Below are 17,942 nucleotides of genomic sequence, written 5' to 3'. Positions count from 1 at the left end.
AAAGACGCTTGCTTGATGCACAAGAACCAATGACATTTTTTCCTACATGTGATGCAGCATTTGAGCTTTTGCAAGAAACAACATTTGTTTTTGTGCACCATAATTATAAATGTATATATAAATAAAAGCCAAAATTAAATTATTTACCTTAAAAATCAATTGGGATTCCTTGAAATGCTTAGATTAAAACAATTTATATGGATATATTTTTAAAGCTCACACATCTGAGTGAACAGACTTTCAATAGAGCTACAGAAACCTGTGAAATTGAAAGAAAACTTCACACAAGTCACACACTCTTGTGACCGTTCAATATTATGGACAAGCATGTATGTGTGTGAGTGTGTGTGTCTATTGTCCAATGAGCAAATGTGCATGAATGACATGTGACAGTGTTTGTGTGTGTGTGTACAGAAAGCTGGGCACGTGCTGGCATGACAGTGAGTCTCATATTCATCTCTATAACATGGTGTGTGTGTGTGTCTTTCTGTGCATCATCCAACATGGGGGTTTTCAACCTTTTAGATGCCAGGGACCCCAAAAATGATCATTCTTGTGCCAAGCCTCCCAAACTTAAAAGGCATCTGTTTTTCTTGTACAAAAGCAGTTCTGAAATCAAAAGAGGGTCCAACCCGGTACTAGTTTAGGTGTACCTAATTAAGTGGCCGGTGAGTGTATGTATATTAGATTAACCGGAAGGATCAAGACTTTTTTTATGCAGTTCATTTGCATAAAATATAATAAATTACACGCATATATAAACATGACAAAGCAACAATAAAAGTTAAACAAACAGCTCTCTAAGGTTTTACTTATGGGAGTCCAACAGTATTAAAGTACAGAAGCTGAGCAATCAAGCAAAAATTAACAAGGTATTTTGTAAATTGTATAAACATAAATGCTTAAATAATATCTTTGTTTTAATCTTCAATAAATAATCCAATCCTGCGATGTGATTATTGCTAATACACAAGTTAACGATATATTGTTTAACCCTAATACTGTCCAAAACATCTCCATCGTGAACTGCTGAGCGAGTGAACAACAGCTTGAGTGGGACAGATGGGGAGAGGCAGGACGTCCCGAAGGCCTTGTCCAGCTTTGGAACTGTAACTACAAATAGCATCAAATTCCAACATGTGCAGACATTTAGACCACGCTGGACTCAACAGAAGTCCTTCTTTGTCCTCTTCCCACTGTTAAAGCGGAGGAATCAGGTAACACTAATGCATAAACCACAGTATGGACGACCAAAACACCTGACCGCACGTCTAGGCCAAGTGACGAAACTAAAACCGTCATGTTATAATCAGCAAGTCAGTTTCTGGTTTTGTCATTTCGGCTGCTGAAAGATTTGCTGGTTAAATTGGGAGCAAGCTAGTTTGGTCATTGTCCGCTATATAAGCCTCAGATGTTATTATTGAAGTCATTTCATCTGCACAGAGCTCTGGATAATAATAAGTGTATTTGTTTTGCTTTTTATTTTATTTAATTAAGTTGCTGTTTGTGCTAACAATTATTCCCAAGTATTCAAATTTTGTACAAGTGAATAATAATATTAATAACAATATATCAATATATTACTAGTGTTATTAATATTTACCATGTGCTTTCGTCTAGTTTAGCAGTGTTTATAAAGAACTATTTATTCATATTTTAAATTAGCTCAGTTTTTAATTTTAATGTTAGTTTAAGTCTTAATACTATTTTATTTGTCATGCAAATGTTTTTAGATTTGTGTTTATTTTATTATATTTGTTAAGACACGTTGTAATTTTTGTGCTTCAAATGTTATTTTATTTCTAGCTTTCGATAAAATAAAAAAGCTGTTATTTTTGCAAATATTAGTGATAAAATATTATTTAAGCGAAATGTTTATTTTATTTTAAATTAATAAAATAAATAAATATGTACTTTAATAGAAAAAACATTATTAAAAAACCCTAAAGATTAACATTTTGCCAAGTCTAAATTTTGTTTTAGTATATATTGTAATTTGCTGACATAATTTGGTTGCATTTGTCATTTTTGTTTGTTTTATTTTAATATGTCCATGCACTAAGATTTATTTAATTTTTTATTTATATTCATTCATTTTCATTTAGCTTAGTCCCTTTAATAATCAGGAGTTGCCACAACAGAATGAACTGCCAACTAATCCTGCATATGTTTTACGCAGCAGATTTGAGCCTCGGCTGGGTCAGTTGGCGTTTCTGTGTGGAGTTTGCATGTTCTCCCTGCATTTGCGTGGGTTTCCTCCAGGTGCTCCGGTTTCCCCCACAGTCCAAAATACATGCGGTACAGGTGAATTGGGTAGGCTAAATTGAATGACAGTGAGTGGATGTTTCCCAGAGATGGGTTGCAGCTAGAAGGCCATCCGCTGCATAAAGCATACGCTGGATAAGTTGGCGGTTCATTCCGCTGTGACGACCCCAGATTAATAAAGGGACTAAGCCTAAAAGAAAATGAATGAATAAATAAAATTACTCATGAAAGTTACAAATGTTATACATTTTTCTGCTCAAATGCTTTAAACTCTTAAATTGTCTTTAAAATGTAAGCAAATGAAATTTTTTACCCTGTTAAGGTTATACTTTGACTCCACAAAACTCATGTATTTTCAATTGTTGATCGACTTTAATCTCAACTCAACATTGCATATTTTGCAATGTGACTACTGCGGACACATACTGTGATATCAATGCTAAAACAATATATTGTGCAGCCCTAAATAAAACTATTCTGTTTAGAAATGTGTTGAAAAACACTTGTTTCCTTGAAACAGAATTTGGTGAAAAAAGTATACAGGGGGGCTAATAATTCTGACTTCAACTGTATATTATGTAAATACAGCATTTATTTTAGACGCGGTCAATCGAGATTAATTATTTGACAACACTAGTTCACTTATAGGCATCAGTCAAGCGGCTCACTGCTGAACCCCGTCACCCCATGATCTCTGCTCCCAGACTCCAGGAGGCGCCGTAAAGACGCTCCCTCCTTCATTCGGGATCGTGTCGTGCAAACGTGCGGATTTGCCAATGAGTGTTTGCGCAACTCTGTTTCCTCCCATTTGGGAACACACAGATACACACACCAGGATGTTATTGTGCGTGACACACAGCAAAGAGTTTGAAGTACACATGTGTGTGTGTGTGTTTGTGTGAGAATGATGAAGGTCAACAAAGATTAAATGGACATTGATATCAACATGTGCAGTTTCAAACAAAAGAACAAGGAAGCGGGAGGAAACAGAGATGTTCGGGGAGGGAACGAAGTGTCTGCGTTCTCCAGAGGAGTCCGTCTTCCCACACTGAACAGGGACCTCGGAAGGAGCCGTGCGAGTGTGTGTTTGCAGGAAAAGACAGGGCCGGGCCAGCATTGTCTTATTCCCTGTGTCCACCCTTGTTTGTTTACTTTCAGCAGCAGTTATCTGGCAACCTGTCCGCAGGGCCGGAGAGGTCAGGGTAATGAATTTCATACATTAGTTCGAGGTCAGCTGGAAGCCTTTTGGATTGTGTTTGTCTCAAAGGAGCGATACATCGCTTCAAATCCGGTTAAAGTGCATTTTAAGAATCCAAGTCTGGAGTTTTTTTGGGTAGCGTCTGGATCCTTGAGACTGAAGTATTGAGAGAGACACAGTAAAAATTGTCTCCATAGAGCCATGGGAGCAGTTTCTGATGAGCAGACAGCATGATGGGAAACAGACCTGGATCTGAATAACTCAGAGGAAGTGGATAACACGTTGCATTTTACTTGTATAACTGTAGGGCTTCACAATTCATTGTAATCATGTCAAAATCAATACAGCTTATCTAATAAAAAAGCACAAGTAAATTATGGTGTTGTATCTTTAAAAAAAAAACCCTGTTTTGCATTATAAAAGGTCATATTTTGGTTTAGAGGGTTTCCAACAACAGGCTGATATGCCTGCAAGGTAAAAAAAAAAACACTTTTATTGTCTTATAATATGCATTTATTCATTCATTCATTTTCTTTTCAGCTTAGTCCCTTTATTAATCAGGGGTCGCCACAGCGAAATGAACCGCCAACTTATCCAGCATATGTTTTACGCAGCGGATGCCCTTCCAGCTGCAACTCATCACTGGCAAACATCCATACACACTCATTCACACACATACACTACAGACAATTTAGCCTACCTAATTCACCTATAGCGTGCATGTCTTTGGACTTGTAGGGGAAACCTGAGCACCCCGAGGAAACCCGCGCAAAAGCGGGGAGAACATGCAAACTCCATGAAAAACAAAAAACCAATGGCAAAAGCAAGCAAGAAGATAAACTTTAATGATTGTGAATTGGAGGTGCTCTTATCGGAGGTAGACCGGAGAAAAACTGTGTCATTTGCAAGTTTGTCCTCCGGAATTAATAACAAAAGAAAAAAAAAAATTGGTGGGAGAGCTGAAGCGATTACTGCAGTGGGGTCTGAACATTGCACTCTGTGAGTGAATTAAAAAAGAAATGGTCTGATGTAAAGTTGCAGGATAAGAGGAGAACATCGGCACACCTTCAAAGTGTGGACCGAACAGGCGGGGAACTGGGGATGCTGAACTAACACTCTTTGAGGACAGTTACCTCAATTGTGGGCGATACTTTACTGTCTGGTGTAGTATCCATGTCTGTGGGAGACACGGATGTATTAGAGGAACACTTTGTTAGGCCAGTATATCAGCACCCCTCCGCTCATTTCAAGGCAGTGCCACAGGCATTTCAGCTGCCCAATCGCCTGCTCTAAAACTGACCGAGTGCGAGAATGGGCATCATTGTATCTGCGCTCCTGGTCAGTTTGTGGGTTGTTGAGGGGGGTTAACAGCCACATCTTTAATTGATAACCGCAGTCTCCTGATATGCAGTTAAATAATTACGCTCAATAAAATAAAAAAACTTAGCTGGAATAATATCTTTAAATACATCAGTCACCAAGAAGCCACCCATTGCGCACCCTGGCTGAAACGGCTAATAAGCCAGTCATCATCGTGGGCCAGAAAATCACTGCGATCCCTAAAAAACTTGCTCCTTTCAGATTTGACCATTGACAACATTGGGTTGTATACATTTGCAAATGCTTTTATTTGTTCTAAATCACATAATTGGTCTAAAAAATATTGTGCCAATTAACCCATTTGATCAATTATAAATTAATAATTAATAAAAGAGTACCCCAACAATGACTGAAGACACGAAAATTAGAGGGTCCATAAAATACCATAACATTTTTTCCCCTGATACATTTTTTGTGGAAGAAAATTCGGTACATCTCTAATATCAACACACTTTTAAATTCCCATTGATGCACATTTCTGCTGTGTTGATTGGCTCTAAGATCAATATAGAGCATGGGTGCCCAAACGTTTTCCTATGAAGGGCCAAAAACCAAATATCATTGAGAGCCGTGGGCTGAAGATAAACATACCAAACTATTTTATAATAAAGTTGCCATGGGTCATATCCTAATTTAGTTAATAATATTTTAAAAATATATAGAAAACAACACTTTGAATCTTATTGCAATAAGAACATAATCACATTTATAACACAGTGGAATTCAATGCTGAATTAAACTAGCCAAGCAGAATCTGCCCTTGCCTTGATTTACTCACCAAAGTCTCAGGATGGTCCTTTATCCGTCAGGTGACAGTATGTACATTTTAAACTAAATTACAGCATTTAAATGGAAACATTTCGTTTCAGTTAGCTTTTTTGTAGCTCGACAATTAAACAAACAAAAAAAGGTTACGTTAAATTTGAAATGTCATCTCTAAACTATCACTATCATTCCCCCTCTCTTCTCAAATGGGATGGCGGGCCAAATCAAAGGTTGTCATAGGCCAACTTTGGCCATCTCTGATATACAGTAAAAAAAAGTCCAGAGCTTATCATTGTTATTGACATTAATTTTATCGTGATTCGATATAATATTGTTTATCGGCCTAGCCTTACATCCATAATGCTGGAATTGCTCATATACAAGTTTTAATAAGATGATTGTACAACAAATATCAGTTTATTGTCTTGTTGGCTTGTTTAATTAAGCTATAAATTCACTGGAAGTGGCTGAAAGTGGACAAGCTCAAAGCTTTCAGACCATTCTTATACCCGTTTTTACTATCATCTAATCATTAACGACAATACACATTTAAGAGCACAATATGAACCAACCATTTTCCCAAAATTGCAATGAGAAGCTCTAATAAATTGTTCCAGCAAAACAAAAGCTTGGTGGCTCGAAAACAAAGTCAAAACACTGCAATTTTATACTAAGCAAATTTAAAAAACAGATAAATCAACATTTGCAACATTTTGAGCAATTAATACAGTTCAATCGAGGTAAAACTGGCTTTATATTCGCACATATGTTCATTTATGAGCAGTGTCAACTTGCGACAGGGTCTCTATATTGTTTATCGCTCTACTTTGAATATTCGGACTGAAATCACATGCGAGTATGGCTTCAAAACAGCATTAGCACCGTTAAATTGACTGAACAATGTTCTACTTTGATAGTTTTTGGCTGCTAAAATAATTTCCCCATTTGGTATTTGCTAAGTATACTTTTGTAAAAAGTTTGAATGTAAAACCAACCTTACCTCAATTTAAGTTAAGACATTTCTTGTTTTTTAAGGAGAGTCACTGTCCCATTTCATAACGAACTTTAAATGGTGGATTATCAGAACTCAAACCGCATTTTTCGACGAATCACTCTTGTGTGAAATTAGGAGTTTGTCTGTGTGTGTGTGTGTGTGTGTGTGTGTGTTACATTTGGTCGATTGTGTTTTGTGTTTATGTGTGTGTTGTGTGTCTGTTACATTTGGTCACTCGTGTTTTGTGATTTATTGTGTAATTTCAATAACTCACAGATTTGGAGAAATGATCGGCATGTCAGCATCCAAATCCCCTCTGCGTCGTCCACCGGAACTGCGTCTTCCCGCCGAAAGTTGTGTGTTGTGCGCGCGACCCAAATACAAATATATAAATACTCCGCCCTTCATTTACCCACGAAACCAGTTTATTAAAACATGACGAGTGAACACGAATACACTATTGTAGCGTCTGTAAAATACTTTCCAGTGCTACGAAAGTCACTATCATTGATATTTATTGTAGAAAAAAAAGAGAAAAAAAGGCGTTTGACGTCAGCAGCCCCCGTGTATCCACAACATAAGAAATTCAAAAATTAACAATTTTATGCTACAGGTTTCATTGAAATATGCAAATATGTTGATAAATATGGTCAAAAATGTGACCTTTTTTTGCTGTCAGAACGTTCTGGGAATGCTTTTGGTTACTAAAACAGTATATTAACTATATTATTTAATTCGTATTTAGCAAAATAACCAAGAACCATATGGTAATGTAGCATCTCACTTGATAGGTTGGTTCTCAACCTCCAATTAATATGCAAATTAATTTAAAATAAGTCCAAATATTCATATAATTAATATGGTCATAATTGTGACTTTCATTTTGCTTTCAGAACGTTCTGGGAATGTTTTGGTTACGGAAACTACTAGAACTATACTATAAATTTTTTATTTAGAAAATATTTATTTAGAAAAAAAACAAACAAGAACCAAATGCTAACAAAGCTAATGTAGTATCTCACTCGATTTGTTTATTAAATGTTTTCAACCTCCAATTAATATGCAAATAAATAAAAAATAAGTCCAATTAATATTCAAATAATAAATATGGTTATAATTATGACCTTTTTTTGCTTTCAGAACGTTCTGGGAATGTTTTTGGTTACTAAAACAGTACACAATATTATTAAAATTTTATTTAGAAAAACATCTAAACAAGAAGCAACTGCTAACGTAGCATCTCATTTGATATGCTTATTAAATGGTTTCAGCCTCCAATCAATATGCAAATAAATTTTAAATAAGTCCTACACATTTTTCTCATCAAAAATAATATTTCATATTAAAACATCACATAATAGAGGCCAAATAAGTGGGTAAGATAGGATACAGCTGCGGATATGCACATTAATACATCATTATTTTTGTAACACTGTATAACAATAATTCATATTTTTACATTACTGTGACGGATGGGTTTAGGGTTGGTGTAGATGTAAATGTTAATAAAATACATTAAATGGCAAATTTAATAAATAATATAAATAATTCTTGTTAACTTCCCACCGCGACCATATCTGATCTAGCAACAACCAAATACTTTGACAGAATATAAGAGAGAGAAATTAACTCATTTGAATTATGCTGTATATATTTGCCTCCATACTCAATCCATGCATGCCCTTCCTTTGACTTTCCCAGCAAATAACCCTTTGAAAACAAATAGAAAGGAGCATTTTCGCCAGATTTCTGCTCTCACAGTCCAGTTGCATAATGATATTGATAGTAAACATGTCTGTGGTTCATTTCATACACCAATGAATCGGCTTGTTGTGCGCTGGATGTGGCATGCGGTGTTCAACTGAACAGAATAACTATTCTTATCCCCAGAGGGCAGTTCAGTCATGTGTACAGTGTGGAGAGGAATCAAGGGATATGTGCTATGAGGATAACACTGTTTTCTGTAGTCTGTACCATGTTACTTGTCATTTAGACGCTTAAAAGTGACTACTGCCACAAACCATAATGAAACATGGAACTAATCCTGAGGCGAATCATAAAGACATGGTTTACCCAAAGGATAAAATATATAAAGTCAAACTCTACACACTATTAAAACTGATTAGTTGACTTTACTCAGAAGAAATGAGTGAAACCAGCTGTAACTTGGAACTGCTACTTGGAACATAGTTCATTTACTTAATAATTTTAAGGCAATGGGTTTACTCACTTTAAGCAAATCACTTCAAAAGAAAGTTTTAGTGATTTTAAAAAATAAATATGACCAATCTCCAAGGGATTTACTTTTAGTTAAAAAGTCAGATGATTGCTTTAAAAGCAACAGATTTACTTATTATTTCAAATACAGTGAACTAATCGCTTCAAAAAGAAACAATTTACTCATTATTTTAAGTCAAGTAATTGGTTTAAAAACAACAGATTTACTTAATGTTTTAAGTAAAGTCAAATAATTGCTTTAAAAGCAACAATTTACCCACATTTTGGTAAACTAATCGCTTTAAATGCAACAGATTTACTTATACTTCCAAGTCAACTATAATTGCTTTAAAAGCAACAGATTTAAAGTAAATAAAACATATTTACTTTAAAAGCAACAGATTTACTCATTATTTCAAGTAAAGTCAACTAATCGCTTTAAAAGCAACAGATTTACTCATTATTTCAAGTAGTCAACTAATCACTTCAAAATCAACAGATTTACTCATTATTTCAAGTAGTCAACTAATCACTTCAAAAGCAACAGATTTACTCATTATTTCAAGTAAAGTCAACTAATCGCTTTAAAAGCAACAGATTTACTCATTATTTCAAGTAAAGTCAACTAATCGCTTTAAAAGCAACAGATTTACTCATTATTTCAAGTAGTCAACTAATCACTTCAAAAGCAACAGATTTACTCATTATTTCAAGTAAAGTCAACTAATCACTTCAAAAGCAACAGATTTACTCATTATTTCAAGTAAAGTCAACTAATCGCTTTAAAAGCAACAGATTTATTCATTATTTCAAGTAGTCAACTAATCACTTCAAAAGCAACAGATTTACTCATTATTTCAAGTAGTCAACTAATCACTTCAAAAGCAACAGATTTACTCATTATTTCAAGTAAAGTCAACTAATCGCTTTAAAAGCAACAGATTTACTCATTATTTCAAGTAAAGTCAACTAATCGCTTTAAAAGCAACAGATTTACTCATTATTTCAAGTAGTCAACTAATTACTTCAAAAGCAACAGATTTACTCATTATTTCAAGTAAAGTCAACTAATCGCTTTAAAAGCAACAGATTTACTCATTATTTCAAGTAGTCAACTAATCACTTTAAAAGCAACAGATTTACTCATTATTTCAAGTAGTCAACTAATCACTTTAAAAGCAACAGATTTACTCATTATTTCAAGTAAAGTCAACTAATCGCTTTAAAAGCAACAGATTTACTCATTATTTCAAGTAGTCAACTAATCGCTTTAAAAGCAACAGATTTACTCATTATTTCAAGTAGTCAACTAATCGCTTTAAAAGCAACAGATTTACTCATTATTTCAAGTAGTCAACTAATCACTTCAAAAGCAACAGATTTACTCATTATTTCAAGTAAAGTCAACTAATCGCTTTAAAAGCAACAGATTTACTTATTATTTCAAGTCAACTAATCGCTTTAAAAGCAACAGATTTACTCATTATTTCAAGTAAAGTCAACTAATTACTTCAAAAGCAACAGATTTACTCATTTCAAGTCAACTAATTGCTTTAAAAAAGCAACATATTTACTTATTATTTCAAGTAGTCAACTAATCGCTTTAAAAGCAACAGATTTACTCATTTCAAGTCAACTAATCGCTTTAAAAAAGCAACATATTTACTCATTATTTCAAGTTAAGTCAACTAATTACTTTAATTAGTTACTTTAAACACATTTACTCAATTCAAGTAAAGTCAACTAATGGCTTTAAAAGCAACAGATTTACTGATTTCAAGTCAACTAATCACTTTAAAAGCCTTATATTTTTACATATAACATATTTATATTTACTCATCTTAAGTCATTTCTATCAATGGCTTTAAAAAGCAACAGATTTACTCATTATTTCAAGAAAAGTCAATTAATGGCTTTGAAAGCAACAGATATAGTCATTTGAAGTCAACCAATCACTTTAAAAAGCAACAGATTTGTTTATTTTAGGTCAACTAATCGCTTTAAAAAAGCGACGTATTTAATCATTATTTCAAGTAAAGTCAACTAATCGCTTTAAAAGGCAACACTTTAACTCACTTTTTAAAGTAAACAAATTGCATTGACAGCAACAGATTTACTCATTATTTTAAGTCAAGTAATTGCTTTCAACTGTGTAAAAAGCAACAAACAAAATCAGATATAACATATGAGGAACATCAAACATTGTTCAATGTATCTTTAAAACCGAATATGATAGACCTTTGATCAAATCATTAATTAAATTTCATTCCCCATGTAAAAATATTGTTAGTATCATGAAGTCAAGCGATACTTTATATAGAAGCCATCTGGTCTCCATTGGTCATTTTGTATTCAGGTTTAGGTGAATAAATAATGACGGCATGTTCAGTTTGTGGGTGAACGACTTTATGGTCACTCAAACCGGGACCAAATCTGCATTTGTGTGTCATTCATTCAAATCTATCACAGCTCTCATACTATAAACTAGCATGTGGCGTTCGACATACAGCCTGGGAGCGTCTGCGTGCAGAGCGGCCTGGCCTTAATTTAAACAGGCCCCACTGAGTCTGACAGCCCCCCTGTTTACATGAATAAAATCGGAAACAAATGTGAACACAATCACCCCCTCCTACACACACACACGCAGCTCTGTATCATTATATGCAAGATGACTGTATCACTCAGACCTTCGAAAACCTTACAGTCATCTAAAAGACAAAAAAAAATTAATCATTAAAAAAAAATGTACAAATTAAAGTAGCAAACAACTGATTAGTTTATCGAAAAACATTTCCAATGAAAGTTATGTTGATTAAATAGTATATTAATAACTGTAGAAGCAGGAAAGAAGGAAAGCACATGAATTTTGAATATTCAGGAATACTGTAGTCACATCATTGGTCATTCTTGAGTCAGATTGGTAAATTATTACAATAATATTGGATTTATTGGATCAATTTATTCCCATAAAGCTGGGAATTATAGACTTGAGCTTAAAGCAAAAATAATACTAATGTAGGACTCATTTATAAAGTCTTACCAGTAATAATTGTAAAAAATTAAAAAAAAAAAAAAAAAAAAAAAAAAAAAGCATTTTGACTCACCGTTCCCCCCAAAAAAGCCAAACTATTAAAGTGGCCGTGGCCGGTTTTACTAAAATGGCTTCAAGTGGTCAATACGATGAGATGTTTTCACCAAATTTCGTACACTTATTTATGAGCCTGTTCTGAGGTTATATTGATAAAATAACAGAGTTTAGTCACTTGATCAAATAAAAACATGATAAAATATCCAAAAGGATAAACAATGCATTGTTGTTCATCTGATTGACGTAAATCAAAAATTATTTTAAGATAAAATCTTACTACAGTATATTCCTCTATAATTGACATGCAGTGCCTTTTTCCCGTGTGGCTTTAGTTTCATCAATAAAGAAATATTTGTGACATTGTGAAATTATGGCACAAGTTCTGAATAAACTCATCAATTTGGAAAATCTTAGTCTAAAAAAGCTGTGAAATTATGTGTTGGAGCTTAAAGCAAGATAAAACCAATGTAGAACTCATATGGAGTCTTAACAGCAAAAAATTAAGCATTTTTAGACTCAAAGTTGCAAAAAAACAAAAAACAAAGGTAAAATGTTAAAAGAGGCCAGTTTTACTGAAATGGCTATAGGTCAGCAATATGATGAGATATTTTCACCAAATTTGGTACACTTTTTTTATGAGCCCATTCTGAGGTCACATTGATAAAATGACAGCGTTTCGTCACTTGATAAAATGAAAACATAATAAAATATATCTGATTGAGGTAAATCAAAAATTCTCTTACAGTAAAATTCTCATTACCGTAACACATTTTAGTCCTCTATACATGGCATGCAGTGCCTTTGTCCAAAGTGCCACGAATCTTATTGATTGAAAAGATTAACCAGTCCCTCCGGGATTTTATTTTATTGTTTACAAAATTTGTGTGTATTTTCACAGCAAAACACAATAATAAAAGCAAATTATGCCACAAGTTCTGAATAAAGTCATCAATTTGGAAAATTTTAGTCCAAAAATGCTGTGAAGTTATGGGTTTGAGCTTAAAGCAAGATAAAACCAATGTAGAACTCATTTATGGAGTCTTAACAGCAAAAATGAAGCATTTTTAGACTCAAAGATGCAAAAAAAAAAAAAAAAAAAAAAGGCAAAATGTTAAAAGAGGCCAGTTTTACTGAAATGGCTTTAAGTCAGCAATATGATGAGATATTTTCACTAAATTCAGTACACTTATTTATGAGCCCCTTCTGAGGTCACATTGATAAAATGACAGCGTTTGGTCACTTGATAAAATGAAAACATAATAAAATATATCTGATTGAGGTAAATCAAAAATTCTCTTACAGTAAAATTCTCATTACCGTAACACATTTTAGTCCTCTATATATGGCATGCAGTGCCTTTGTCCAACGTGCCACGAACTTTATTGATCGAAAAGATTGTTAAAAGTGTGTTTGAATGTTAAAAGTGGCAAAGTCAGATATTTTAAAATAACAATGAGGTATTTTCAACAAATTTGGTACACTTATTTACGAGGCCATTCTGAGGTCACATTGATAAAATAAAAACATGATAAAATATATCTGATTGAGGTAAATCAAAAACTATCTTACGGTAAAATTCTCATTACGGTAACACATTTTACTCCTTTAAAAGTGACATGTACTTCCTTTGTCTAACGTGCCATGACTTTAATTGATCGAAAAGATTAACCAGTCCCTCCAGGATTTTGCAAGTCTAGTGGTTCAAGATCAAAAACAAACTAAACATTTTTTTGGTTTTTACAACATTTGTGTGTATTTTCACAGCAAAACACAATAATTAAAGCAAATTATGCCACAAATTTTGAATAAAGTCATCAATCTAGAACAAAATAGATCTATATTTAAAAGGCCCTGCAAAATCCTGGTAGGACTGAATGACAGAGGCCAAGAGGAACATCTGAAATCACATTCTTTGCAAGTGAATTGATCCAAATCACTAAAAAATTCACTAAAATTGTACCATTTCTGCAATTTCTGATTTATGTAACTAAAAGATTGCTGAATAATCATCAATAGCCTTTTACAAATCACCCTATGATAATTATTATAATAAAACAATGCATAATATTTTACCTAAATACTAAAATCAGCTGAATTTTGCCCTAACTCTTAAATAAATGCCATGAATAAGTCATGAGTACAGAATGTCTGTTACATTAGACGGAGAGAGAAGACGCTTGTGTATATGAAACGGGTTGGCCATTCCTCATGTGCTTCCACAGTTACATGCCTCTTAAATCGCTCACTTTAACCATTACATTTCACATTACACTGATCTGAATAAACTGAACTTTTATACTAAACTGAAAGGAATCACTTTATATCTGGATACAACTACACCATCATACTACACTGACTTTAGATAATTATGGCTTATTTTATTATAGGGGACCTATTATGCCCCGTTTTTAAAGATGTAAAATGAGTATCTGATAATAAAATAATATATAATAAATAACCCACAAATAACTCCCTTTTTAGGCTGTTTTGTTGACCATTGCTTTAAATTCAAATGAGATTGAGCTGTTTTCAGAAGAGGGCGGAGCTAGAAACGCACGTGTGTAAGCATAGTGTCAGATTCAAAACTTTAATGGTGGATTGCTTCTCACCCAGGGCTGTTTATGCTAACAAGGGAGAGACTGTCACTTATGGGCGGGGCTTTTTTCCCTCTGATGACACGTACAAAGGGAGAATGTCAAACAAAATGTTTCTGCACATTGTTTTTATAAAGTGTGAATATAAAAGCATAGATTTATTTATTTTTACCATTAGAAGTTGGTTAAAATCACAAAATGTTGCCACACAATGGTGTATAAACCCCTTAAAAAATTTATTTTTGCATATTAGATCCCCTTTAAAGTGCTTTGACACAATCTACACCGTAAAAAGTGCTATAGAAATAAAGATAAATTGACTTGAACCATTGAGTTATAAATCAATTTTCTTTATTTAAATCAGTGGTCTGGCAGTACGCAACGAACAGAAAAAAAAAATGCAGAAAACAAACAAAAAAAATGACTACAATACCCAAACTTGGCACTGAAAGCACGCATAAGTGAAATCAATGGAGTCGTCGTACTGTTTGTTCCACATGTGAAGAGTCCGAGTGTGAACAAACCCAAAGCCAAACACAGAAACATCACTGATCCAGCTTTCAAAACAGCTGTCAACGAGTACAAACACTAAAATTATTTTCATCATTATCATTACCGTCATTATTGTGTCATTCTTTTTACAAACAGGCAGTAAACCGTTACATCATGGCTGTCTTGGGTCTGGGAATGAAGCGTCTAACCAGAGACGCCTTCATTTTCAGACTGTTAGATGCCGCACGACTAGGACACGAAAATTACCCGACAACCACCAGAGAAGAAAAAAAAAACAAATAAACAAAAAACTGTTGAAGGGATAGTTCACCTGAAAATGAAAATATTGTCATCAATTGAGTTTTTCCTTCAGTATTTGCTTTTCCCACTATAGAAGTCAATGGTTACAGGTTTCCAGCAGTTTAACAAAAGAAAAAACAAACAGGTTTGGAAACACTTTGAGGAAATGGTGAGCACATTTTAATTTTAAAGGTGAACTATCCCTTTAAATGCAAGGAAAGTAAAAAACATGTTGAGACTGTGAACAACCATGAAGTTCCTCGAGGGAGTAAAACACGATTGAGACTCATTAAAACACTAAAATAAATGAGCTGATGAAAAGGATCTGGGGTATTGCAATGGAATGAGCAACACTAACTGAAGCTGCATGGAGTGATGCATGTGAGAAATGCATGCGTGAGCTGCAACTAAATGCACTGCTGCAGCTAATCTGGATGATTTATGGCCAACTCTCCAAATGTGAATCTTGCAAAGAAAAAAAAAAGGAAAAAAAACCCCATCTAATTTCAGAATCAGAATGCTTTTTTGCATTGACATTACACCAATTTACATTAGAAATTCTCATTACCGTAACACATTTTGTTCCTCTATATTTTGTCATTTCCACTAATTTACATTTCTTATTGGATACTATCATTTTTATTCCAAGTCTAATTTTCATTCTTAAAAAAACTACAGCTACATTTTTATAAACGATTATAAACATTAATTCCAAAATAATCATTTCCATACAAAAATTTCAATTTTACATATATTTTCTGATTCTCATTGCTAGTAAATACAGTATTTGTTTACTATATTACCGAAAGAGTACTGTATTTTCACTATTTATTTTTGACTTTGAATCAAGGTAAATGTTTCTTTATGGTAATGATTGTAGTTTTTTTCCATTAGAGTAATTTTTTTTATTTTATGCATTAAATTAATAAAAATTATGCATGTATTTGCATGGTGGTAATAAAAATTACATTATCTTAGCATTATGGTAATGACAATTCAGACAAAAAAGGAGCTTAATTGTCATGAAAATAGCATCAAAATGTATAACTTTATAAAAACGCTAGCTGTATTGGCCAGATGGTAATGATAATTCCATTATATTAGCATTATGGTAATGACGATTCAGACAAAAAAAAGAGCCTAATTGTCATAAAAATAATGTCTAAATGCATTATTTTAAGAAAAAATTATAGATGTATTGGCATGATGTCAATGATAATTCCATTATATTAGCATTACGGTATTGACAATTCAGACAAAACTGTTCCTAATTGTCATAAACAATGTCAAAATGCATTGTTTAAAAAATGATAGCTGTAATTGGCATGATGGTAATGAGGATTCCATTATATTAGCATTACGGTAATGAAAATTCAGACAAAAAAAGTTCTTAATTGTTAAGAAAATAATGTCAAAATGCATTATTTTAATAAAAATGAAAGCTGTATTAACATGATGTTAATGATAGTTCCATTATATGATAGATGTATGGGCAAGATGTTAATGAGAATCCCATTATATTAGCATTACGTTAATGACAAGTCAGGCAAAAAGTGCTAAATTTTCATGAAAATTATGTTAAGATACATTAATTGAATAAAAACGTTAAACGTATCTGCAAGATGTTAATGAGAAATCCATTATATTAGCATTACGATAATGACAATACAGACAATAAAAGTGCCTAATTGTCACAATACCATGTCAATGAATTATAATTTTTATAACAATAATGTATTATGTGAATGAGAATTCCATTGTATTAGCAATTCGGTAATGACAATTCAGACAAAAAGAGTGCTTAATTGTCATGACAATAATGTCAAAATGCATTGTTTTAATATAAATGACAGATTTAAAGGCAAGATGTTGATAAGAATTCTATCGTAATAACATTACGGTAATGACAATACAGACCAAAAAAGAGCTTAATCGTCATGAAAATAATGTCATCACGCCAATACATGTATATATTTTTTTATTAAAATAATGCATTATGTAATTGATAATTTCATTATATTAGCATTACGGTAATGACAATAGAAACAAAAAAGTGACTAATTGTCAAAATTATGTCAATGCAAAAGAAAAGTCCATTTTGATCCTAAAATGTGAATTTGATGAGATACAGATGCGGAAATGAGCTTCTAGTTTTCAGCTATAACTGTACGCAAAACATGCGGCAGAACATTATCACTTCCCTTTCAAACACAGTCTGAAACTGATACTACCGTTTATAAATGTCCTTTAGACTAAAACACAGATCTAATTGCGAACGACCTGTCTATATGACTTTCAAATCCTAACAGCTAAGCAGATTAGCGATGCTCATAGTTAGTTTATTTAAAGCATCCTCATTGACATTATTTGAGCTCAGAGCACTCGTAAAATATTGTAATATTCAGAGAAGTTGGTCCAGGTCATAACCGCATTTCCCTCTTTACTTTCAGGAAATCAGATGAAGCGCACATCTAACAACACTGAGAGAAAGCCATTGCAGAAAATTAAAGGTAAAAAGTAGACACTTCTGCCAGAACGTCTGTATGTTTGATACCATCAGCCACCATTCTTATAGTCTTCATTTTTATTAGCTAATTGGCTGCAACGACTTTTTTTATCATTACAAAAACAACTTCTTACCAAAGAAAC

At 33.2% G+C, this 17,942-nt stretch overlaps 1 protein-coding gene across 8 annotated transcripts in view; it reads right to left on the bottom strand.

The window, feature by feature from the left end:
- The window catches only part of meis1a (Meis homeobox 1 a), an 89,455-nt gene extending 82,493 nt beyond the window's left edge, over positions 1 to 6,962 (bottom strand). For all 8 annotated transcript variants that reach the window (XM_073952373.1, XM_073952383.1, XM_073952385.1 and 5 more), the window contains exon 1: positions 6,877 to 6,962. The gene's annotated coding sequence lies outside the window, so the exon portion shown is untranslated. The remainder of the gene's footprint in view (positions 1 to 6,876) is intronic.
- Positions 6,963 to 17,942: the final 10,980 nt, after the last annotated feature.

Source organism: Danio rerio, chromosome 1 (genome assembly GCF_049306965.1).
Source record: "Danio rerio strain Tuebingen ecotype United States chromosome 1, GRCz12tu, whole genome shotgun sequence".
Classification (NCBI taxonomy): Eukaryota; Metazoa; Chordata; class Actinopteri; order Cypriniformes; family Danionidae; genus Danio; species Danio rerio.
Note: the sequence above shows the minus strand (reverse complement) of the source record. Positions and strands in the feature narration are given on the sequence as shown.